The sequence below is a fragment of the Lutra lutra genome, chromosome 7, assembly GCF_902655055.1.
Source record: "Lutra lutra chromosome 7, mLutLut1.2, whole genome shotgun sequence".
NCBI lineage: Eukaryota > Metazoa > Chordata > Mammalia > Carnivora > Mustelidae > Lutra > Lutra lutra.
In genome coordinates, this window is record NC_062284.1 from 2,202,697 (window position 1) to 2,228,031 (window position 25,335).

At 49.5% G+C, this 25,335-nt stretch overlaps 1 non-coding gene across 1 annotated transcript; it reads left to right on the plus strand.

Moving 5' to 3' along the window:
• Positions 1-9,126: 9,126 nt before the first annotated feature.
• On the plus strand, positions 9,127-9,199 carry TRNAE-CUC (transfer RNA glutamic acid (anticodon CUC)). The gene has a single exon. It is a non-coding gene; the product is annotated as a tRNA-Glu (tRNA).
• Positions 9,200-25,335: the final 16,136 nt, after the last annotated feature.

Consider the following 25,335-nt stretch of genomic DNA (forward strand, 5'->3'; position numbering starts at 1 on the left):
GTGGGTATGGCCTATATGAGAACTTCCTAGACTACCGGCACAACTTATCCATCTTTCTGAAAGTATTCTAAAATAAAGGATTTTTAAGAATATAATAGTGTCAAGTGCAGAAAAAGAAAGTTCTGAGATGCCTTTCTAGATGTCTCCTTTTTTTTTTTTTTTTTAAGTTTTTATTTCTCTGAGAGTGAGGCAGGGAGTACAGGCAGGCGGAGGGACAGAGGGAGAAGCAGGCTCCCCGCCGAGCAAGGAGCCCAATGCGGGACTCGATCCCAGGACCCTAGGATCATGACCGGAGCCGAAGGCAGACGCTTAACTGACTGAGCCCCCCAGGTGCCCCCAAATGTCTCTTGCTTCTGCTTTTATGACATTTCTTTGGCTCGAACTACGTGCTTACACTAGCGGCATGGGGTACCTAATAAAGACAACAGCAGCATGGACTGAAGACCTCCTGTGTCGTAGGGGAGGAACCGCTTCAGATCTTTGACCAATTTACCTATTTTTTAATTGGGCTACTTACACCTGGTTACTTACACCTACTAACTACACTAGCATATCTCCATTATCATCCCGATAATGACAACAGTTATGAGACACTAAGAAAGGGGCAGCCGGGCTCAGCCACCTCTGTTTTTCCTGGATACACGCGAAAACTATATTTTCTAGCACCTTTGCAATTCGGCCGGGTCCTGTGCCTGGTTCTCATGACGTGTGGGCGGTAGTAAAACGTGTCATATGCAGAACAAGACATGTGACAGCTGGGGAGACCCATCCACCTGTCTTGTCCCCTTTGGCCGGGACCATGGGGGTCACGGGTTGAGATGGCAGGGCCGCAGGGAGGAAGGAAGTAGGGTCTCTAAGTGTGCACAGAGGAGGGCTTCCCTGGAGGGTCCCTGGATCCAAGCAGCATCTGACGGGAGCCACAAAGGAACCTTCACTGTGTTGATCATAACGTCTTCCCTGCTGACCTCCGTGACGCCGGGACTTGGTGTATTACATACCTACATACCGTGCAGTGACAGTGTGATCACGCCATCCTTATTGATAGGGTCGGTGGTCTTGGTTTTAATAATAATAAAATAAAATAACATCTCCCAGTGAATCTTGGCTCAAGGCATCACAAATCACGGAGAGGATTGTAGCCTCGTCTCACACCCCTACGGCAGTCCTTGCAGTGGACCTTTCTGGTTCCTTTTCATCCCGGGGACAGCCGAGACCTTCCCCTGCCATCCTCCCACGTTCTGACCTCTGCTCTCTCCTGCTGCTAAATGATCTTCCTATATTGTCTAGGAAATGGAGCAAAGGTAGTTACTGTGTCTGCTGGCGATGACCCAGAGAAAGAGGTTTTGGACGTCTAGCCAAGTGCCTCCCCAGGGCAGCCCTCAGCCCTTGGCCTGGGCCTCACTGAAACACAAGACACGAACCTCAGTCACAGCCTGGCCTGGCTCCAATGACAGCGTCAGCGCCTGGAGAACAGGGATCCCGACAAAGCCGTTTCAGATGGACGTGGTCGGTCAACACAAACCAAGCTCCTTTTGGAACCGAGCTATGATAAATTTATATTAGAGTTCTGACTTCCCAGGGAATAATGCATGGGATCTTCAGGCCACAGCCAACCTTTCAGTGTAACCTCCCTCCTCTCTGTGTCCCAGGAGGTCTCCAGCCAGCGGCCAGGTCCCTTTGCACGGTGGAGTCACAACCAGGGGTATAGGGAGGGCTGGTGACGCGGGCCAGCCAGAGAGTCATCTACAGGAGAAACGAAATGCCTGCGTGGTTTGGAACAGGGTGCTGGTCCTTCAGAACGACGTCTCCAACCTATTCTTTCATTCCACAGCTTGTGGAATTGAACCCCTCTCGAGGGGGAAGAGTTGAAATAGAGTAAGTGAATGAACTCCTTTGTTCTTAGAGTTCTTGCTTGGTAATAGGAGAATAAAAGCAACTTGTTTCTTTGACATAGCTCATGACAACATGCCAGTGGAGAAAGTATCCTCCCCACAGTCTTCAGTCTTGACCCGATAGGAACAGAAGCAGGAGCTTTCCCACCCAGGCTGGGTAGATGCAGAGTGTCCCAATCTGTGTTTGGACGTGGTGGTCAGTGCGTGGGGACCGAGCTACTGTGGGCAAAGCTAAGGGTGCCATCTGGAGGTCACAGTGCTGGGAGGCCTCCTGGAAGGTGGTAGATGACAATGAAAAAGTCCAAAGATTCCAGTCCCTTAAACCAGAAGGCAGGATTTCCCCCGTTTTTCTTTCATCCTTTGAGGCCTTATTAGGCCTGAGCTGCCTGTCCCCAAAACCCCATTCCCAGGCCCACACTGTCTGTCTTAGCACCTTTGCTCTCCCTGTAATTGTGGTCCGACATTGGAAAGGGGCACTTCTCCCTACCAGCTGATGTTACTCTCCTTGTTATTTTAATTGATGTGCAACAGCGAGTATGGCCCCCAGTGTCCCCAGCTCCCCGGAGGCAGCCTCCAGACCTTTGGAATTCCCGGCATGCTAAGAGTGTCCTTGTTGTTCATTCACGGTGGGCCCCTGGGACGCCATGTGGTAGTTTATTCTAAGCAGGTGACTCAAGAAGGGACAGGGTCCTTCGGGGAGACCCAGCAGCATCACGGGCTGCGGCTTGGAGCCAGGGGGGAGGGGCCAATCTCCGGGGAGGCCCGAGCCTGGGGTTGGGGTTCAGCCACGTGGCTAATGATCCCGTCAGTCACATCTACATAATAAAACTTCAGTAAAAACTCTGGACGCCAAAGCCGGGGGGAGCTTTCCCGGTTGGTGATGTTCGGCATAGTGTCACACGTCAGTGTTCCAGGAGAGGACACGTCTGGTTGCTGGGGGGCAGCACAGCAGAGGCTCCGTGCTGGGACCCTCCAAGACCTCACTCTATGCGTCTTTGTCTCCCTTTGCTTCTGATTTGTGCCCTTTGCGATGTTAAAACTGCAGCTGGAAGTGTGGTGCTCTCTCGAGTTCTAGGAGACAGTCTCGTGGCCGTGGGATCCCCCTCGGCTGTGGCCGGCTGACTTTTCCTCCAGCCTCTGCCATTCTGTGGGAGCCCCGGGCCCCGTCCCGAGTCTGGCACCGCGGAACTGTGTTCTGGGTCATAGAGTGGGTGTGATCCACGTAGACTGGCTTGGATGGAGGCCCCAGCACTCTCCCAGCACGGACCCGTTCGTCTCCCTGGACCATGGAAAGGCAGTGGGCACGATCACGGCTGCTTTCCTGGAGGGCGAAAAGGGAGAACACTGACCTCTAAGATTCCCGTGACTCATGAAGTCGCCCCCCCTGCCGCTGGAGGTCTTTTCCCGTCCTTTCTTGTTCACCTTGTCCCGTCCTCCTCTGGCTCCTCCCCAGCTCCTGGTACCTCAAGGCAGGACTAGCGAGGCTTCCTCTTGTGCAGGAGAGATGAAATGATGTGATCCCGGAGTGTGCCTGTCTGTGTGTGTGCACAGGACGCGCACAGCAGCGTTTTTCTTTTGAGACTCTGACCCTCAGGGATGATAAGAGTCTCGGGCATGGCTGACAACGGTTCTGTGACCTCTCTGCGACTCAGGTCTTCCGTCTTCCAGGTAGGGCCAGAGGCTGGGCTAGACGTTAATGAAGGTGGTCTATAAATCCCCAGGACCAGGATGAAGTCTCCATCTTGTGGCGGAATCCAGGTCTGCAATGAACTTTTTTTTTTTAAAGATATTTATTTATTTATTTATTAAAAATTTATTTGAAAGAGAGACAGGGAGGGGGCGCCTGGGTGGCTCAGTGGGTTAAGCCGCTGCCTTCGGCTCAGGTCATGATCCCAGGTCCTGGGTTCGAGCCCCACATCGGGCTTTCCGCTCGGCGGGGAGCCTGCTTCCTCCTCTCTCTCTGCTTGCCTCTCTGCCTACTTGTGATTTCTCTCTGTCAAATAAATAAGTAAAATCTTTGAAAAAAAAAAAGTTAAAAAAAAAAAAAAGAAAGAAAGAGAGACAGGGAGAACCAGAGAGAGCAGGAGCAGGGAAGAGCGAGAAGCAGGCTCCCTGCTGAGCAGCGAGCCGGGCATGGGGCTTGATCCCAGGACCCTGAGGTCATGACCGGAGCCAAGGGGGCCGCTTCACCCACTGAGGTCCCCAGGAGCCCCTGCAATGAAGTATTGATATGAAGCAACCGCAGAGTCAGCCTGAGGGGCAGCTAAGCTTCAGCACAAGGCTTCTTTGTGAAACTCCATTGGGAAGGGGATCTCAACTAGTACAACGAACTGGGGAAAGACATTTCTTTGTACTTCTGCCCAAGACAGGGCCTGCTGCGGCTGGAAATGCAGTTCTGTCAGCGAGCGAGGCGCAGTCCCTACTGTGCTGAGCTCACAGTCCGGGGGTGGGGAGCGGACAAGCGGACAGGGGCACCTGATGGGAAATGCTTGTGGATGCACGTGGGCGGTGGGACCCTGGGAAGGGCCAGGGAGTCAGGCGGGCTTTCTAGAGCAGAAGGCATCCGCCCGAAGCAGGTACAGAACTTGACCTGGGGAAGGAGAGGGGAAGTGCATCGAGGGCAGAGGAGAAAGCAACGTGTGCTTCAAGGGACACTCTGGGAGGTTGTGAAATGGACCGGAAGGGCAGGTTAGAAGGTGACAGTGGCCCCACAGAGACAGGGCGGGAGGGCAAGGGAAAGTGCAGAGACGGGCATTAGGTTCCGGACGCGATGGGGTCCCCGGTGTTCTTGTGTTAGTGGTGGCTCACGTGGGATAAAGTCACGGGGATCACGAGGGTCTCAGGGACTGGAAGTGTGGGGTGACAGGCTGGTGGCTCTGCGGGTGGCTCTGTCAGGATATGGGCTACACCGGCAATCAGAGTTACATCAGTTTCCTGCTGCTGGGGCACAAAGGACCACAACCCAGGGCATTGAAACCTCACCCACTGGTCACCTCACTGTGTCTGGGGCACAGAAGCCCAGGTGGGCACAGCTGGGTTCCTGCTCAGGGCATCGCAAGGCTGAAATCAGGTGTCAGTGGGGCTGTGGTCTCCCCTGGACTTGGGGGTCCTTTTTATTTTATTTTGTTATTTTTTACCTTGGGGTCCTTTTTTTTTAAATTAAAAAAAATTTTTTATAAACATAATGTATTACCTTGGGGTCATTTTTAAAGCTTTTGTGGTTTCTGGCAGAACCTAGTTCCCTGCATCCACAGGACAGAAATGCTGTGTTCTAGGGGCCACCTGCGGTCCCCAGCCACACGGCCCCCTCCCCAGGCAGAGCCCTTGAGGTCAGTGGGAGAGTCTCTCCCTCCTTGGAGTCTGCTCAGACAGAGACTGGCCCAGTGTGATGGAAGCTGGGGTGTGCCCACCTGATCACCGCTGACACGATAAACCCACAGGCTCTGCCCACGCTCAAGGCCAAGGTCATCCAGCCATGTGCACCAGCAGGCCGGAATCTTGGGGCCCACCCTGAGTTCTGCTCACCACGGAGGTCTTCCGGGTGAAGACAGGAGGTGAGGAGGGGGCAGGTCCCGAGAGACGGATGGGAAGAGGAGGCGTCCACGTGGCTGTCTGCAGCGTGTGGGAGGAAGTGGCAGGGCTCACCGAGGGCCGAGGGCCAGTGCTCGATCACGAGGAACGGGGCGTCCAATTGCTGCTTTACTTCTGGGAGAAGTGAGCAAGATGGTTGAAAGTTCTTCCCTTTTCTCCCTCCCTCCCTTTTTTTTTTTTTAATTTTTTAAATATTTTTTGATTTTATTTATTTACTTGAGAGAGAGATAGAACGAGAGCATGAACCAGGGAGCGGCAGAGGCAGAGGGAGAAGCAGACTCCTCGCTGAGCGCGGAGCCCAACACGGGGCTCGGTCCCGAGACCCTGAGGTCATGACCTGAGCCAAAACCAAGAGCCGGATGCTTCACTGACTGAGCCAGCCCTGCGCCCGTGAAAGCTCTTCTTTTCTAGGGGCTCTTTGATTTTGAGGCACTGGGAGCACAGACGTCCCCTCTGCGGCTCAGTTCTGTCCCCTCCTCCCAGCTGTCCGCATCCACTCCTCTCCACAGTTCGGGGCGACCTGTCCCCTCGGCTCAGGTCTGTCTTCTGCCTCCTTCCACCACCTCTTTCCAAAGAGAAAATAGTCTCCACGTAACCACGTGTGTCCTTTACTGGAATGTTCTGTGTCCCCATGTGAAACGAGGCCACACGAACGAAATCTCCAGCACGGAGACCTGGTGTGATCTTTCAGGGTTTGGAGCCTCTGAAATGAGAGACTCGAGCTCTTTCTGCTTTCCTCTCTGTCGCCCCATTTCCTCTCTGTTCGTAGTCAGGACTCCCGCTCGCCCACGGGAAAAGCTCCTGGAGACAGGAAACATGAGGACGTAGGGCGCTCAGCCTGCTCACGAAATCCACCTCACTCTGTGACCTTGAACTCAGACCCCAAGACGAGCCCCTCTTTGCTTCTTGTGAACCAGCCCTGTCCCCACATGCACGTGCGATGTCACCCCTCCACGCCCGTGTCTGCATCATTACTTCCTGCCTTGGGCTCTCTTCACTGCGACACAGGTCTGGCAGCTCCTGGAGAAGAGCCCTGTCCCTGCTGTCCCAGCCCCCGACGGTCCCACATGGTGGGCTGGACTCTTCTGGGGTTTGGCCGCGGGCCTGGTGGAGGGAGCTTCTCTCAGGCATGGATTCCTCTCTCCCCAGATGTCGCTAGCCCCTGTGTCGAAGGCTGAGAAGTCAAGTGACATCGGAGAGAAAGGTCTTCGATGAGGGCTTCCTAAATCATACCTAGAGGTTTATCAGGGGTGTTGGCGTGTGGGGGGGAATATTACAGTACGTCCTGGAGAGGGACAGGTTCATTAGCATGCGAAAGGCTCTGAGCACTTTCTGCAGTCAGGAAGTCCAATATCTTCCAAACTTTTCTGACCCATTTTTTAATTTTAAGTAGCCCTTCGCCCTATAAAGCAGTTGTCTCTAGAATGCACTATGGGAAATGCTCTTTTGCACAAACCATTTTTGCAAACCAGACTCCCCTCCCCCAGAAATTTCACCAAGATCTCTTTGGAAGTAACCCCACAAACAAGGAAGACGAGGGGGAATTTGTGTCTCCGCTCTCCTGAATCTGAGAAGCGGCTAGGACCACGCAGAAGCCGCACACACAGAAGAGACAGAAGCAACAGAGGGAGCAGTGGGACAGCCCAGGGACAGCCGCCTCAGAAAGCAGCAGCAAGAATCCCTCCTGGGGGGTCCGCAGTGTCCCTGGAGCATGAACGACACCCACGTGGTAGGCAAGGCGCAGGACCGCAGGGAGGGGGGCTGGTGGCTAGAGCTCTCCTGGCCTTGATCGGCTCCAGAGGAGCACAGGGAAGGGGGGTTTCAAGGAGGCACCCAGGGCAGCCTCGGCCCCGGGGATGCAGCCCGTCCTGGTGCAGCAGAGCCGGGGACAGAGTAGTGACAGAGTACAGAAATCGAAGAATTCGTCTTAAAAAAATGATTTTATGAGGAGAAGAGAAGGAACGGGGGAGCGTCCACAGGAGAGGAAACCATGGGAGGAAGCAGGAGTGAGCTGTTAGGAGGTGAAGCGTGGGGGTGCCTGGGGGGGCTTAGTTGAGCGTCTGCCTTAGGCTCAGGTTATGCTCCCGGGGTCCTGGGATTGAGCCCCGCATCATCAGGCTGCCCACTCAGGAGTCTGCTTCTCCCTCTCTGTCCCTCTCACTCTCTCTCTCTCTCTGACAGATAAATAAATAATAAAAGCTTTAAAAAAGGGGGGATGGAGAGGAGTACAGAGTATGAAAAGTAAAGAACACAAGTGCAGGCATGCAGCGGGGACCCGGAGAGACAGCGGACACGAGGCTCGAGGGCCAGGAGCCACGGGGAAGAGGGCACGGCGGGGACAAGCAGGCATCGTGCAAACACGGCGGACACCCAGGACAAGGGGTGTGGACGGTGGGTACTCAGAGCCCAAGCACAGGGCTGGGGAGAAGACGACAAACGGGGAACACGGGGAAGACGACACACACATGCACGGGGACGGTCGCCCGTGAGGAAAGCAAATCAGCAGAACCGCTGGTATTTAAAGCCGCGACTGAAGAAAGCATTCCAGAAGCTAAAGAGTCTTTGCGTTTACGCCCTGCAAAGACTCACGGTGCGGCAGGGAAAAGTGACCTCACGCCAAAAACACGAGTATATCTCGGAATAAATGTGGCGCATCTCAGAGATGAAGAAAGACTCGTTCTTCTTTTCTTTTCTTTTTTCTTTTTTCCTTTTTACACATATATTTATCTATTTATTTATTTTAGAGAGAGCACGAGCTGGAAGAGGCAGAGGGAAAGGGAGAGAGAAACTCACGCAGATTCCATGCTGAGCACGGGGCTCGAGCTCACGACCGTGGGATCAGACGTGAGCCAAAATTGAGGACACTCAACTGACTGCCCCACCCAGGTGCCCCAAGAAAGCCTCTTTCAAGCGTCCAAGCAAAATAAATTCACTTAACGCATGGAAGAAAGCCAGGCGGGCTTCAGATGTCTCCACGGCAACGTTTAAAGCCAGAAGATAATGTAACAACACTTGCGGATACTCAGCAGAAGAAAGGCAAATCTAAGGGTTTTATCTCTGCCTAAATTGTCCTGCGAGGACAAAGCCTGCAGACCTGGTTTTGAGCCAGCAAGAGCTCAGACTCTGCAGAAAGCTCTCAGAGGCGGAACCCCAGTGAAAAAAGACACACGGAAAGGCCAGAGAAGAGCGAGAAACGCCCTTAATCGTAGATCTAAGACTAAAATAAGGTGTGAGGGTTTGAGAGCAGAACATACGGACCATCGTATGGTGACACAGGGATGACAGAACAACAGAACCTGAGGGAAAGGCAAGTCGAGGCGGGCAGATCAATGAGACTGTTGTGTAAAAGCTAGAGCCAAAGGGTTTTGTTTAAAGCGTCAACCAAATCTTAGTCTAAATCAGGTAATGATGGGGCGCCTGGGTGGCTCAGTGGGTTAAGCCACTGCCTTCGGCTCAGGTCATGATCTCGGGGTCCTGGGATCGAGCCCCACATCGGGCTTTCTGCTCAGCGGGGAGCCTGCTTCCTCCTCTCTCTCTGCCTGCCTCTCTGCCTACTTGTGATCTCTCTCTGTCCAATAAATAAATAAAATATTAAAAAAAATAAATCAGGTAATGACATCATTTAACAGTCCAAAAGCAGGGCGTCTGGCTGGCTCAGTTGGTGGAGCGTGCGACTCTCCATCTCAAGGTCGTGAGTTCAAGCCCCACGTTGGGCATAGCGATCACCGAGGAAACAGTTCAAAATCCAGCCAGAGACATAACATTGTAAGTGAAAACGTGGTTGTAGAACAGGGGAAGGAAAAAGAAACTGGCGAATTCATCCCCATTCATGGTGATACCATCTAAACAAACCAAGAAATAACATTGTTAAAAAAATGTTATGTTGGTAAGCACTGGAGTTTACAAATAAACTGTTATAGGTATGAGAGAACTGGACCCGGGAGCCTACACGTACACACATGTGGTTAAAGGCTTTTTTAAAATGATCGAACAGCAACTGTACCATAGAGTAGCACGACAGAACTCCAACGAAATGTGCCATACGTACGACAACGTCTTTAATTTATAAAGAGAAAAACACAACGTCGGATCAAAAGTGAAGGTGGCCTTCGTGCTTGTAAGAGACAGACAGTTTGAAGTGGAGACAAGGGCACACGTCACAAGGCAAATCATGCAAACTGGGTAGGACCTGCAGTCAAGGCCACCGGACAAGGGGACAGTTGGCTCATGAGGTCTTCCATGAAGACCTGTGCGGGATTGACAGGGGACAAGTCTCCCCAATGATGCTGTGAGCCTGTGTGGACCACCCCAGGTTTTAACCTTTCTTTGGGGATGAGCGCAAAATTGGGCATGTCATTAAACTGCATCCCGATGATCAGTTTAGAAAGGAAGAGCTGGAGAACTGAGACATTAAGGTGAACATAGGCCCGTGGGAAGGACAGTGAGGAAAATGATGTTGTCTTGTCCTCTGGCGTTCAAGTCTGACAAGGCATGCGCTACGGATGCGGCATAAATTATGACACACCTACATGAATTCTACCTTCTGGTTGCCTTTTCTTTTTCACTATTATAAGAATTCTGCTGAGGACGCGCTTACCGGGACAGGCAAACGTTGCACAGAGGCTTGAAGTTGGAATTGTGGAGTCAGCAGGACGCATCATTTAAAGAGACTCGATACAGAATTACAAATTGTACCCTAAGCGGGCTGCCCCCATTTACCCCCCCCGGGAAGCACTTAGAAACTGAACACTTACCCAGCAAACATCAAGCAACTATTTTAATGTTGGACGATGCAATAGGTGAAAAACGCAATCACGGTGTGATTTAAAGTCACGCTTATGTATTTGCTGGTAAACTAAGCCTATAATCTCTTACAGGTTTACCGGCCAATTCTTTTTCTTTGTTTTGTATTTCCTTTTATTACTGGGACAACTGTCCCTTTATTTATTTGTGCCGTTGGCCATTTGGGACAAGATACAAGCATTATGGTCAGGCGGCACATGGCCTCTCGGGGCCCGTGGCTCACGCCAGTCCCCAGAGAATCTGCATCGGCAAAGCTGGTTCCCCCCACTGCAGACCCAGGAGGCTCTCCCAGTGTCCGGGAGGGAGCAGGAGACTGGCGGAATCAAAACCTCAGCTGACCCCATACAACCTCCCCCCACCTCGGCCCCCCTCTCCCTGGTGAGAAGGCTGTGACATTCTTCCAGGAATTTCCCCCACTGTCTTAATGTTAATACCTCACTAGAGGGGAAAACAATCTTGACAATGGGGAGGCCCCCATATCTACGAAAAGTTCCTCTCTATAACAAAATGCTTCACACCGAAGATGTCTGAAGAATTCTTTTTTGATCCTTGGCTCCGGATTCCACCCCACCAAACCTCCCCTATATTCCAAACCCCACCAGTGGGACCAGTACCGAGGCGTCTCTGCTGCACAAGCAGACGTTTCCTGGAGGGGGTTAGTCGCAGAGCCGGGGCGGCGGGGGGGCGCGGTGCTTAGAGACCGAGCTGGGACGGTCTGTGTCCTGAAGACGGCAGGTGGGTTAGGAAGCTGAAGCAGAGCAGAGATTTGAGTGTTAGATCAAAAATAATAATAATAATAATAATCAGGGAATGGGGAGAGCGTTAGTTATTTGTGACAGTTGGAGCAAATCGCTGAGTACTTGGTGGCTTCTAAAAACACGTGATTACTCTCTCAGCATTCTGGAGTCAGAATCGCTTCCATGGAGCCCAAGTCCAGGTCCCGGCCGGGGCCCCGGGGAGACCCTTCCCTCCCGAATCCAGCTTCCAGAGCCCCCTTCCTAGCATGCCCCAGCTTCTGTCCCCGCCCTCCATCTTCAGAGCCGGTGGGGCGGCCCCCACCCACGGCCCCGTTCTGACCCGTGTTCTCGTCTCTCTCTGCCTCACTTCACAAGGACCCTTGAGGTTACTCAGGGCCCCCCCTGAAAAAGCCAGGAGAGGCTTCCCCTCTCAAGATCCTTAACATAATCACATCCTTGACCTCTGCAGGTGGCAGGGATTAGGACGTGGATATTTTGGGGACTATTATCTGGGTCGCTCCAGGGAGGAACTGAAGGGGACTTGAGAAAGGTGTCGCCAAGACGCTGGCGTGGTTCTGTCCAGCATCCATTCTGCTACGGCCCCAGTGGGATATAGCAGTGAGGGGGGACACTCCTCGTCCCGGACGAAGGGACCTTCGTCCGGGACGAGGAGTGTCCCCTTGCGGGCGTGAAGCATCGCTATTACCAACCCCCTGATTTTAATGTTGTGTTCAGGAATGGTGACTTGAAGTAATTTGTAATTCAGACCAGCTCGGGGCCCGCAAGGCCACTTCCTTGCTTGTGGGAGGAGGGCCGTCCTCCATCCTGGACCACGTCCCTCGTCCTGGAGGGGGACAGAGAAGCCCCAGAGATTGCAGCCTTTCCTGGACGGTAAACCTCGTAACATAGTTGACTTTTCAAATGTGTGTGAATGACTTGGAGTTTCTTCTTTCCTTGATGTGGAAAAGAGAAGTTGGTGCACAAGAGGCAGCTGACGCAGGTCATGTGACTTCAGAGTATGGGTGACGATTCCTCAGGATATGCTCAGCTTTGGTATTTTTATTTTTATTTTTAATTAAGCTTCCGCGTGCATGGCCCCCAGAGTATGCGGACCCCGGGCAATGCTTTTTACGTGCTCTACTGGGAGAACATCGTTGGTCTTCTCTGCTTGCTTTAGATGTTTTCTTGCTCAACTTGGATATATTCCAGGCTTCTTGTGAAGGAAGCAGCCAACCTAACTCTTGACAGTACGTATTTTTCTGTTCTCTCGGGTTCTCGTGGGTGACTCTGGTTGGAGAGCTCCCGGGACTATTCGTGACGTGAAATTCTTTTCCTGGACACTTTCCAGCACCAAGGTGAGTGGCGTCTTCCTACGCCAGCCTCCGAGTAAGGGCCCGAGGACATGATCTCTGCACTTGTGTTTTTCGGAAGCGGCTGCCTCTCGTGATGATGATGATGGTGGTGGTAATTTCTGTAGCCCCGTCTACGCGTCCAGTGCCATCTAAAGTGTTCACGTACGTCAACTCACTATGCACAAAAAGATCAACCCCCCCACGTTCTCCCGAATGTGAAAGTTCTCGATGAACTATAAGACGCCGCGTCATTAGCAGGGGTAGGACGGATGCCGCGGGAATAACAGTTAACTTAACAAAAATGCTTCCTCGTTTCAGCTTCCCTGCGGGATGTTAGGGTGACCTGAAGAAAAAGGAACACGAGGTCTCGTGGGGCACATTTCAGCCCCGCTGCGCCCACTCCCTCTCCGGCGGCGGCGTGCCGGAGAGCATGACCCCCTCCCTACCTCCCCTCCCGAGTCTGGAGATTCAGTTCCCTCCTGTACGTGTCCACAAAGTTGTCCTTGTGCCTTGGTGACTACGTTCTCCATACCGAGCCCGGGTTATGCATGTGCTGGTATAATGTCTCCAACAGACTGGAAAGCACGGAGACCATTCCCGGGAGGGCCAGATCTAGCCCACCTCCCAGCACCTGGCTCACGAGGGTTGAAGCGACTATAATAGCATTGGTGTGACTACCACGGGCAGCTACGAGCTCCAGCAGCCGGGTTCGGAAGCAATGTCACTGGCCTCCGTCCAGCCTGACCTCACTCCTCGGTTCCAGCCCGTACTGCACATTTGTGGATGCAGACAAGAGTCTTAATTGGTGAATCATTACTCATTCTCTTTGCCCCACATTTGCACATGGTTTGCAGAATTCAGTTATGGGATGTGACTCTAACATCCAACCTCCAGATGGCACCAAAGAACCAAAATCCCAGGTCCGGCGAGCCTTTGCGTTGTTGGCCGGAGACAGGCAAAACCAAGTCACTAAGCCACCATCTGGGACCCCCTTCCAGGAAGGGAGGCACGGGAGTCCTGGTGATGCCCGGGGCCGTGACCCACCCTCAACGGTGGACATCTCTGGTGCAGACACGCCAGCCTCGTGCTCTCGCAGGAGACACTGAGGGACACAGTCCCTGGCCGTCTCGGGGGGGAATCTGGACACGTGTTCCCAGACGTGTTAACCACAGAACTTCCATGTTCAGTCCACAACACAAAGCCACCTGCTGGGAAAGCAGGGACGGAAAAGGTCTACGGGACCGTAGTTCTGTGGTTCGCTCTCTTTGGAGACACCACATTCTGCTGTGGGCTCTCAAGCGGCCGAAGGCGACCGACTTTAACTGAAGCAGAGAAACTGTCACAGAAACAAACAGAAGCCAGGAGACGATTCAGGAACCTCAGGGCAGATCTGATAGCATCGCCCTGCAGGCAGAGATGCACACGGACTTTGTCCCCTAAATGGATAGAGGACAAGGTGCGTCTGGGCTGCCTGGGGAACTGACAGTTCCCACCAACAGCCACCGCTCAAGCCACCTTCTCCATCGGTGACTAGCTGATCGTAGAGACAGGTTCTGCTGGGAGAAACCAGTGGTGTCCCCACCCCCACACTATACTGCAGCCCTCGGCAGGACGTCACAGTCTGGGGAAGCCTGGGTCCTGTCCCGACACTCCCCCAGCGATATCAACCCCTTTAATCCTACAGTTGATGCTTTCATTTTGAAACCCTGAGACTCCTGCTGCAGTGGGACCCCAGGGCTCGTCTGGAGACCCAGAGGTCTCCAGCTCATCTCCTGGCTCTGTCTCAGCTCCCGGGTCATACGTCACCGCACTGGAGAGACCTCCCTGACCGTTCTACCCGAAACGACTTCCGGCCGCTCTCTCTCATCTCTCTGCTTACAGACACCTCGCACTTTCCAAAGGAAAAGTCTCCTCTAACTCATGAGTGTCCCTCCCTCCCTAGAGTTCATGGTCAAAGCAGGCAGAAACGTGTTCAGTCGGGCTCCTACTGGTTAACCGTTAGAAGAGAGTGTGGCCCGGGGTGGACAGTTTGATACGGGTGAATGAATGCGTGAATTATGACCGATAGGCGGGTCCATTTCTCTATTTTCTTCTGGTTATGAAATCTGGTTAAAGAATAGAGCTTGGGATCAAAGCCATTAGCAGAGAAAATTATATAAATACCAACAACTGACTATGCCCTAGATAAACATGGTGTATAACAAGAGGGGATTGTATATAATCTAAAAGAAGATATTATTTTCAGTGATAAGGCCCTGGGACATTTTTTGAATAGTGATTTAAAAGAAAAAAGTCCTCCAAGGCACAGGAGTCCTGCTGGTGAACATTAAGAGCACACAATTTCCATGAGAATTAGTAAGTCCAGGCTCAGAAAGAGCAGAATGAAGTTGCCATAATCTCAGGTTTATCTGCTATTTTATTCAGAATTGTACAACCACGTGGGATTGACACTAAGTCACTCACTCGAAAGTGGGGGGGGGGTCCCTGAATTTCGGCTGTATTTATAGTCTCGTACTTGCAAACTGCATTATCTTTATGCAGCTTCGCGAAGAACTGGAAGAGATCATGCTAGCACCTCAGGAAAGCTTTCTCAGACTTCTGGATCAGCTCTGGTTCCTCTGTCCTCTCACAGCGACTTCTCCCTCACCCAGTGGATCAAAATCAGAACCAAGTGGTGAGCTGCGTGCTTTATCATCTGGCCTCTCAGTCGCCTCCCTTAGATTGAAGCATCTTGAAGGCAGAGGCTGTGTGCACCTGTTCAACGATGCATCCCTAGCCCTTAGCGTGGTACCCGATTAATCAAAACTTGTTAATTAAATATTTGTTGAATGAACGGGTGGGTATGCTCCGAGCCCTTTGCTTCCTTCTCTCACACTTATTATGTTTCGCACTTCAGCTCACACAACCCTCTCTGGGAGACACTGTTTTTTTTTGTTTTGTTTTTGTTTTTTAAAGATTTTATTTATTTATTTGACAGAGATCACAAGTAGGCAGAGAGGCAGGCAGAGAGAGAGGAAGGGAAGCAGGCTCCCCGCTGAGCAGAGTCTGATGTGGGGCTCGATCCCAGGACCTTGGGATCATGACCCGAGCTGAAGGCAGAGGCTTTAACCCACTGAGCCACCCAGGTGCCCCTGGGAGACACTGGTTTTATCCCTGTTTCACAGATTTAAAAAAACTGAGGCTTAAAAAGATTAAATACTGTAATGAAACATAATTGAACAATATCATCTATAACAGGTTGCCCATGTCAAGCGATATTTCACTGAATGGTGTGAATTACTGCCGGAGAAAGGTCTTGGCCAAGGCACTCCTGGAGGCCCTTCTTGTCACTGGAAAGTAGCATCTTCGTGGGTGCTTTCAGGGTGGTTTGAGGACCAGAGAAGATAAAACATAAAGGGGCACTGGCTGGCTCAGTTGTTAAGCGTCTGCCATCAGCTTGGGTCATGATCCCGGGTGCTGGGATGGAGCCCCGCATCAGTCTCCCTGCTCAGCGGGGAGCCTGCTTCTCCCTCTCCCACTGCCCCTGCTTATGTTCCCTCTCTCGCTGGGTCTCTCTCTCAAGTAAATAAATAAAATCTTAAAAAAAAAAAAAAGATAAAACCTATAAACCACATTGCAGACTGCCTTGATACTGTAAAATCTCCATAAATACTATTTTTTTTAAAAAATATTTTATTAACAAGAGTTTAACCTTTTCTTTTTAAGACTTTATTTATTTATTTGACAGAGAGAGACAGAGTGCAAGCGTACAAGCAGGGGAGCAGGCTCCATCCCAGGACACCGGGATCACAACCCAAGCCAAAAGGAGACGTTTCACCAACTGAGACACCCAGGCGCCCCCTCCATGAATATTGTTAATTAGTAAGTGAAAAGGGAGAGAAAACATCTCTCCACAGAGGAGAAAAATGTACCTGATCAAATTTGATATCCGATATGTTTAAAAATACTCTTTAAACTTGTACTCGCATCGCAGTGGTGGTCTAGATTTTCCAAAACCTCCTGCCACGGCAAGCTAAGCACTTACTGGAATAGCACGAGATGATTTCAGATCAATACAATCAGATAATTGATAATGCAAAAAGACAACTGGTCCCATACATGCGTTAAAGGGCACAAATCACGTTCTAAGATTTAAAAAGGCACCAAATTCAGCCATCTGCTGATTATGAGAGACTAATGTATTAGATAAGGACAGAGAGTGGACACAAATGCCAAAAGTGAAAGCTGCAAAAACGTATTCCAGACAAATACTCATCAAAAGAAAGCTGGTGTTTCTAGAGTAGCAACAAAATGATTTGTGAGGGGCACCTGGGTGGCTCAGGGGGTTAAGCCTCTGCCTTCAGCTCAGGTCATGATCTCAGGGTCCTGGGATCGAGTCCCCGCATCGGGCTCTCTGCTCAGCGGGGAGCCTGCTTCCCTCTCTCTCTCTGTCTGCGTCTCTGCCGACTTGTGATCTCTGTCTGTCAAATAAATAAAATCATTTTTAAAAAAAAATGATTTTTGAGATGAACCATCCATGAATGTATAAAATTACTAAATTCTGATAAAAGTCTCACTTTGTCAGGGGAACAGTTCTGCACACAATTGTCTAAAATCACATCCAAATATACGAAACTAATCACACAGGGAGAAGGTGACCAATTTATTATTATATTAGGAAATTTCACTACCCATGTCAGTAACTGTAGGCCAAACACACACACACACACACACAGGTACGCACACACAGGTGCACACACACAGACACACACAGACACACACATGCACACGCACAGACATGCACACGCAGGTGCACATGCACAGACACACACAGACACACACACAAGTGCACACACACAGACACGCACACAGATGCATACACACAGGCACACACACAGACACGCACACACAGGTGAGCACACACAGGCACACACAAACATGCACACACACGGACATGCACACACAGGTGTGCACACACAGACACACACAGACACACACAGACATGTACACGCAGGTGCACACACACAGACACACACAGACACACACACGCAGGTGCGCGCACACACACACAGGTGCACACTCACAGACACGCACATGCACAGGTGCACACGTCTCCCAAACTGGAAAATTCAATAATACAGTTAATGAGGTAGACGTAATGCATATACATGAGGCTAGTACCTAACCATCAAAGAATCCAATTTTTCTCGAATACACGTGGCATGCTTATAACAGTTGGATGTTAATCTTCATCCACAATGCAAACCTCAATGTATTTAGAAGCACTTAAGGTAATTATTTCCATACAGCGTACGTTGTCGCACCACAGCACAATTAGGCTCGGAAGCAATAACGTACAGTTAACGAGAAATGCACCACGGGCTTAGGTGTTGAAAAACTCAATCATCAGATATAAAGAAAAGGAACTGCCTCAACACACCAGCATCCGACACTAACAAAAACGCTATATATTCCAGTACGATCTTTAAATTAGTTAGCTCATGAAATGACGATGGAAAAAAAGAAACAGATTTGGGGCAATTTGGACAAGTCTCACGGACACGTCCCCGGCCAGCTGCGTCTATTTTGTCATGAACGGATGCCCATCACGGAACGATTTTTATTTCTGTACAGCATGTTTAATTTTGGTGTCTCTCATTTCTTGGTATGGACTGATCTGTGCTCCTCCCACCTCCGCCATTCCTGTGTGGAGTCCTGACCCCCGCTGCTTCCAGCTGTGACTGTATTTGGAGATAAGGTTTTCAAAGAGGTGATTAAAGCATGACCTTAATTAGCTTAGCTAACCAGAAATAGGAGGTTAGGGTCTGCACGAGGCACAGACCCCCCGAGGGCTGGCGGGACGGCAGTCACCCCAAATCTCAACACCTTGATCCCAGACGTCCAGCCTCCAGGACCCTGAGAAAACACTCCTCTGCCCGCTGAGCCAGCCGGGCTGTGCTGTGTTGTTGTGGTCGCCCCCGCAAGCGAAGACACGGAGCAGACACCTGCTGGGCCGTCCATGTGGTGTCCACATGTCGTCTCACGGAACAGTCACACAGTCTGCCGTGTGCACTGTAAGGGCATCAGCAGGTCCTTGCCAGAGGCTCTTTAATCCTCACTTCCTTGAAGTGGTTTCAAAAGGAGAGTCGCACTAGCCTCTCCTGGCCGGGCCCCGCCTGGGACAAGCAAGGGACAGGCTGGGCTCTGCGGATCTGCCCTTTTTTGCTCCACTTTTCTCTTTGAACCATAACCTGAGCTTCTGGAAACAGCCGAGTGCCTTGACCTCTCTTTACCCTTGACTCTTAGAATGGTCTCAGCAGGACAGTTCCTGGTGTTGGCTTACATGTTCCCCTGCTCCACCGAGACCTAGAAAGTGCAAAATCGGTCCCCGCAGGCGGCACGGCTCAGAGTTCAGACAGTTCACGCCGGCCACAGAGAACTGAGCCCATGACGGTTTTCTCGCAAGGGCTCGGCCCCCTGAGCCGTGCATTCCTCACAGGTGGGCTCTCCTGTGTCTGCATGCTCCAGAAGTCAGGCCAGACGGAGTATGTGTCCCTTTGCTGGAGCTGTGGCTCCCTGACACTAAAGGTAGAATGAATTCCTCGAGGGCTCTTGGTCTCCAAGCTGTGAGTTTAGTTGGGGAATAAACGGGCTTGTCTCTTAACCTCCCTGCTAGAAAGCTAACCTGGAAACATTGACTCAGATCCTTAAAAAATCCTCCAAACTGGGGGTCGGTCTTTGTAGACATTCGTGAAAAAATATCTGACCTGTTTTAGGTTGGCAAAAATAGAGCTGTTGAAGAGCTACATTTCAAGCCACGGGAGAACCTAGCAACACTCACGTCCTCTTTTTTTGTTCATTCCACAAGGGACGCCTAGAGTTCCTCATTTTTCTAACGGACGACTCTGGGCGTGACACAATGAAACAATCAACAAATAAACCTGATGTAGATATAAAACGGTTTTTGAAAGCTTAATTATTAGGGAAATATCGTTGCAGTTGATAACACGCCGACACCACAATCTATATTTTAAATTCGAGATCAGCACCAGGTTACGCACGAAAGTGTCGACTCCCTAGTGTGCACCTAAATCTAATACAAGACTGTATGCTAAGACTTAAAAAAATGTAAAAAAAAAAAAAAAAGAAAGAAAAGAAAAAAGAAAAAGTAAAGCTGGTGTGTGTTGAATTAGGTTGTCACCCGTACTCACGGCTATAGTATGAATCCATACTCTGTCACCATAACACCTAAAAAAAATCACAATAGGTCACCGTATTTTATCTTTGCGAGACGTTTTTGTAGCACTGTGGTCATTTCCTTGTTAAAGATTTTAAAATCTCGGGGCGCCTGGGTGGCTCAGTGGGTTAAGCCGCTGCCTTCAGCTCAGGTCATGATCTCGGAGTCCTGGGATCGAGTCCCGCATCTGGCTCTCTGCTCAGCAGGGAGCCTGCTTCCTCCTGTCTCTCTGCCTGCCTCTCTGCCTGCTTGTGATCTCTCTCTGTCAAATAAATAAATAAAATCTTAAAAAAAAAAAAAAGATTTTAAAATCAGACTCCGGTTTCCACGACAGCTCATCACATACACTGTCCCATGGCGATTTCTCTTAATTTGTGGAGTGATCTGAACCCACCCGTAAACTACACATCGAACTATTGATTGAAGTTAGCAAAGCAATGCGAACAGAGCGCCCCTATGTGTCAGGAGAGGTGGTCGACCGTGGGTTAGAACGACGCTGTCGGGGGCGCCTGGGTGGCTCAGTGGGTTGAGCCTCTGCCTTCAGCTCGGGTCGTGATCCCAAGGTCCTGGGATCGAGCCCCGCATCGGGCTCTCTGCTCAGCGGGGAGCCTGCTTCCTCCTCTCTCTCTGCCTACTTGTGATCTCTGTCAAATAAATAAATAAAATCTTAAAAAAAATATATAACAACGCTGTCGGCAACAGCCAGCCCCAAATCACACAGCTCTAAGGGTGTTTGTCATTTCCTAAGCCGGAGCTCAGGGGGAAGGGGCTCGACGTGAGGTTTCTCTTCTCACGTGCCCTTCTTGCAAGTGTGGGGACTTGCCAGGACCTCCCAACAGACGGTCCCCCTCCCGGCGCTGGCCATCACCTCACCCGTGCCCACTCCCCACCCAGCACGCCCTCTCCAGCTGCCCTGAGGCACCCTCTTGATGGTGTCAGTCCCCCAGGACCTTCCCCCCCGGAGATGGCAGTGGAGGTCCCATTCTCCTGTCTTGCGGAGGGGCGCTGGGAAGCAGAGCAAAGCCAGGGCCTCGAGAGAAGTGAAGGAATGAGGCCGTGCTGAGTTCCGAAAGCAGGGCCCGTCAGGGGAGGGAATCACACCGTCCGCAAAGGGAATCCCTGTGTGGACACAGAAAGAGCTCGATGGTGACGCTCAATCGCCATCTTTCAATCCTTGAGGAGGCGCATACGAACCTACCTACATACAGTATCAACAGTAAATCATGACGTAGTTTATCGTTTATGAAGAATGAATGCTGGATGCAGAAGGACGAGGAGGGGCACGTCGGGGAAGCCTCCAGCGTAAACGTGATGGGAGCCGCAAGCGGGAGGAAGACAGCACGTGCAGACGGCCCTGGAGGAAACGGCGCCATGACTTCTCCGCCTTTCCTTGAAGCCTTGAATCTGTTGGCTTGGCCCAGGACTGTCCAGTGAGTCGCCGTGCTGACTCTACTTCTCTTCTTGGGGTACATCTGGATCAGTGTGGCTTCCAGAAGCATCGGATGCTGCACGGTTTCTGATACCAGGCTCCTCGGTCATCCATTCCTATATTCATTGCTTATAATGAAGACTCCAGTTGCTTCTCTGACACGACCCACTGGCTTCCCCTTCAAGCCTTGGGTAACAGGTGGTTCTAAGGACGCCGGCTCCCCAGCTCCTGCCCGGGGCCTTGCTGGTCTGAGCCTCCATCTCTACACCCCGCAGACGGGCATCGCCTTACCCACCCTGTGGGGAGAGCTGGTAAGTTACATCCAGGCGAAACATCTAGAAAAGCGTCTGGAACGTAAATGCTCGGTAGAAATTAGTTGTTCTTAATATATAATTATTGCTGTTTTTTATTTTTACATTCCTATCAGTCTCAAGAGCTTGAGTTTGACTGAGGAGATAATTATGACTATTTCAGCTGGGTAATTTATATAATAAAAGTGGCGGTTAAGTGTTGAATAGATCGGTAGGTGGCGGCCTAGAGAGAGAGAGAGTGAGAGACTGTGGTATTTCAGTCTTGTCCAAAAAAAGACTTCAAATTTGGTCTAGAAAACTGTGTAAAGCATTAAAAAAAAAAAAAAAAACCCAGACGGGATTTGAAAACCTTTTTTGCTGTAACTAGTACATTTAGGGAGAAGGTGTGAGCTTGGATACCTGGAAAGTTCGACAGAAGGCACTTTCTTATCCCACTGCTCGTCTTTGAAAATTCTGGCTACATTTTACATGATCAGGTCATGAGTTTACCTTCTTTTTAATATGCAATCAAAATAAGTTCCTTTTGATGCCTAGATCTTTAAACTGCAGCAGGAGTTTAATTTTTAGGAAAGAGCATCAAGTTTAGACATTTTAAAAAGCTGAAACCGTCCTCCTTGTAAAATCACAAGTGTGTTGAGTTTAAGCAAAAGTAATCAGGTCTGGAAATCAAATTAAAATGGGGAAGACACTTTTTCTGCCCTCAGACATTTCCCTCTATGCAAATCAGATGGCAAACGTGTAATTTATGAGCTTGCTGATTAAATCACCCGTCAGCAACCACCTTTCCCCAGTACTGCCTCTCCCTGCCGAACCTCAACACAACCACAAGGGACACAACACTCATGTGAGCAATATTTTTCATAAAAGACTTTCATAAAATGGAATTACATAAAATTTGAGAATTGGTATAATGACGATCAGAGTCCCTGAATGTGACGACCCTTGGGAAAACCCCCCAGCTTACCTTCACAGTCCTGGAAGGCAGACTCTGTATCCACAATGGGTTGACAAGTCAGTCTGTTGTTTTGGACACCAACTAGTCAGTGTGCTCGAGTTCTGTAACTGGCTAGATGTGGCCACTGTGACAGAAAAAAGTTTGCTAGTGTATCTCGGGTTTTATTCGTTTCTTGGCTTTACACATACTTAGAGGAAAAGGCACCCAGATTTGGTGGGATAACCCAGAGAGAGAGAGGCAAAACTCAGTGCACTGGATGCCTTTCAAATGGAGCCCTACTGGTCTTGAGTGTCTGTAAACTGGAAGGTTCCTCTTCTAGTCTCCTACTGCTGGTTTGTGGGAAGGTGGCTGATATGGGATCCCCGGCTACCAAGGGTTCTGTGTTTGGCAAATTAACTCCACCTCTCACGCATTCCCACTGCAATCATGAAAGGAACATGGCAGGAGGAAGTATTGTACCAGCACAGTCATGAAGGAAGCAGACCTCCAACCTTTAGACATTTGAGGATGACCTTGCGTAGCCAAGACCAGATGAAGGCAAAGTCCCACAAATCTGTAAGTTACAGGAGAAAGAAAATGCAACACAACAGTAGATGGAGGGAATTCCCAGGAGACCCCACCAATGTTCCCAAGCTGTCCCATCTTGCTGGGACCACATATTGGAGCCCAGAAATTTCCCTGGATTTCTTAGGGTTTGTAGAATTTGTAATGACGGAAGTTCAGTCATTTCACAGTGTGTACACTTATCAAGTGTCACGTTGTACACCTTGAAACTGACAATTTTTATTTGTTCATCATATCTCTATAAAGCTGGGGAAAAGAAATAATACATGTTCATTGTGGAGATTTTGAAAATAATCAGCTATCAACTGGCCACTGTGAAAAAAAAAAACATGATTAACCTTCACTTTCTCCTTCCTGCTATTTGCATGTATGGGCATATTTTTGCATGTAAAGTTTTTTTTACATATTTACATATTTTTTTAATTTTTCATATTTTTCAACTCAATATTGCTTACATCATGATCATTTTATAATTACCCCATTTACTCAAAAATATGATTTTAATGACAGCATACCCAGTGGGAACATCTGATATTTAATCATTGGACCTTTATATTGTTTCTAATTCCCCTTTATTGTTACTGTAGTTAATTTTTTTAAATATAAATCTAACTCGTATTTGGTTATTTCCTTAGATTCTTTTCCAAGAGGTAGAATTGCTAGAGAAAGCGTGTACTATGAAGGTAATTGAAATTACATTTCAGAGGCATCTGGGTGGCTCAGTTGTTAAGCCTCTGCCTTCAGCTCAGGTCATTATCTCAGGGTCCTGGGATCGAGTCCCGCATCGGGCTCCCTGCTCGGCGGGGACCCCGCTTCTCCCTCTGCCTGCTATCGCTCCCTCTGCTTGTGCTCTCTCTTTCTCTCTCTGTCAAATAAATAAAGAAATAATTTTTTTAAAAGAAGAAAAAAATACATTTCAAATCTCTCTGTAGAGTGTTTGGATTCATTTACATTCCTCGATAATCCTGATATATATCTTTTAAAACTCTGCCAATTGGGCAAACCAAATGACAAGTTTTTTTAATATATAAATATTCACTTACTTGATTATTCATGATGTGGAACATGTTTTGCACTGTCTTGGGACACTTGTTTGGCTAGTATGGTGAATTTTTGATATCTCATGCTCATTTTTCCATTATGGGAAAGGGGATAGGGGAGAACAGAGTTTCTTTCCTGACTCAATATTCATCTCCGCCCCCTCCCAGACCTCACCCCCTGTCTTCAATCCAGCATCAAACTCTTATTAGCTCCTCTACAAAAATATAAACAGAACCTGCCATTTCTTCCATGCATGCTGGTCAGAAAGATGACCACACCCATCTATTGTCTGCATCAACTCAACGGCCTCCTATTTCTTAAGTATGAGTGATCTTTGAAAAATGAATCAGAGACATTATTCTCTTACTTAAACCCTGAAATGCTGTCTTCATCATTCCCCTTCCTCAGCCTCATCCAACATGACCACTGGTCATTCTGAGTCTCTCGAACATGTCACACTCTGTCCAACCTCAAAGGCTTTGCACTTACAGTTGTCCCCGAAAGTTCTTCCCCAGGTCTTCTTCTCATGGGACCTCCTTGGTGAGGCCTTTGACCATTTGGCCAAAACAGCTTTCCCCCAGCCCACTCCTGGTACCTCTGTACTCTATTAGCCTGTTTTCTTTAATCCACATTTCAGGTTTTAAAATTATATATGTAAATGAGTGTTGATAAAGGTGCACCAGTATTCAAGGGCACCAAGAGTACTGAGTGCAGAAAGGACGGCCTCTTCAATAAATGGTGTTGGGGGTGGGGCGCCTGGGCGGCTCAGTGGGTTAAGCCCCTGCCTTCGACTCAGGTCATGATCTCGGGGTCCTGGGATCAAGTCCCTCATCGGGCTCTCTGCTCAGTGGGGAGCCTGCTTCCCCCTCTCTCTCTGCCTGCCTCTCCGCCTACTTGTGAACTCTCTCTCTCTCTGTCAAATAAATAAATAAAATCTTTTTAAAAAATGGTGTTGGGAGGACTGGACAGCCACATACAAGAGAACAAAACTGGACCCTTACCTATATCATGCACAAAAATTAACTCAAAATGGATTAGAGACTTAAATACAAGACCTGAAGCAGTAAAATTCCTAGAAGAAAACCAAGGAGAAAAGCTTCTTGACATTGGTTTTGGTAATGATTTCTTGGATATGACATCAAAAACACATACAACAAACACAAAACTAGACAAGTGGGACTGCGTCAAATGAAAAAGGGTTCTGCACAGAAGAAAGAAACAATTAACAAAATGAGAAGACAACCTTCAGGATAAGAGAAAATATTTGCAAACTCTGCAAAAAACATTCAGAGCAAAACTCTGATAGTGCATGTCCACCATATATGGGGAACTCTTACACCTTAATAGTAAAAATAAAATAAAATGAAATAATCATTTTAAAAAATGGGCCAAGGATCTGAACAGTCACTTTTCCAAAGAAGGCATATAAATGGCCAATGGTTAT